General features: G+C 34.9%; 1 protein-coding gene across 2 annotated transcripts in view; it reads left to right on the forward strand.

Annotated features, from left to right (window-relative positions):
- LOC106880587 (uncharacterized) overlaps positions 1–1,152 on the forward strand; it is a 68,813-nt gene that overhangs the window by 29,420 nt on the left and 38,241 nt on the right. The window contains exon 1 of one of the 2 annotated variants that reach the window (XM_052976991.1): positions 37–1,007. The exons of the other annotated variant lie outside the window; for it this stretch is intronic. The gene's annotated coding sequence lies outside the window, so the exon portion shown is untranslated. Of the gene's footprint in view, positions 1–36; positions 1,008–1,152 lie in introns of those variants that run through there. 2 annotated transcript variants of the gene reach the window in all.

Here is a 1,152-nt window from a genome sequence, read left to right on the forward strand (position 1 = left end):
GTAGTTGTTGTGTGCCTAAAGCACAGTGGTGTATTTTTAGATCGCGAAATGTTGGGCATTTTCATCAAGTCAGAAGAGGATACTTCTTCGAAATATTTTTCAAAAACCTCACTTCTCGTTTTTGAAAGAGAGTTTTTCAACTTTTCAATCAATTTCAAGCAATCACCGGCTGTCGTGCCTGGACGCTGTAAGCTACGTGCCATTGGCTCACATACCTCAAATATATCCCCAGCGATTTTAATGCCGAACAAAATGGAAGCTTTGCCAGATTGTTTTTCAGCAACACCAGTTTCAACTGTTCTTTTATCCCAAGTCATTCCTTGATATTTAAAAAATATTGTTTTGTAACTTTATACTTGCATTCATAGCTGGAATTTATCATGTCAGCAACAAGAAATCTGAGAGACTCATCTAAAACAGAAAAAAACATTTCTAAAGACGTAGAATGGTTTTGGGGTCAAGATATTACTCTTTCTCTGCTGCCATATTTTGATGTCAAACTTTGACTAATAATGCTAAATCCCCTTCATACAATTTCCATAGCCTTTTAAGTCATTTGTTGACGATTTAGAATAATGTAGGCGAAGAAATTCTAAGAGAAGTTCTTCAGTAAACATAAGACAGCTGCATATCATTTCAACCACTTTGCACACACCTACACACTTCCTCTGAGCATCATCTGTCCCACTGTGGTCGAGCGAACTACTGGTATAGCAGCAGAAGACCCATCAGAATCACAACATGCAGCCTTAAATGAAGTCAGAATAATGGGAATCGTTTTTACATTTTGAATAGAACTTTGTGATTTACTGGAACATCGCTTTGAAAGTAAATCTATATACGGTCGAATTTATTTCCATTTACTTTTCCTCAATGACCTCATGACACAGTAAATATATAACAACAACCAAAGCAACTGCACCAAATTCTCACCCACATATTCAACAGGGTAGCAACAAAGGAGACAAATGAAAAAAAAACAAAACAATAAATAAACAGATGCACACGTAAGCAGAATTCCTGCCACAAATTTAACCATGATATATCAACTGCATGCTCAATTGATATCTTGTCTACATATGCGTATATACATACATACATACATATATATATATATATATATAGCTAGATAAATGTATGTATATATATATA

The sequence above is a fragment of the Octopus bimaculoides genome, chromosome 26 (genome assembly GCF_001194135.2).
Source record: "Octopus bimaculoides isolate UCB-OBI-ISO-001 chromosome 26, ASM119413v2, whole genome shotgun sequence".
NCBI classification, from domain to species: domain Eukaryota; kingdom Metazoa; phylum Mollusca; class Cephalopoda; order Octopoda; family Octopodidae; genus Octopus; species Octopus bimaculoides.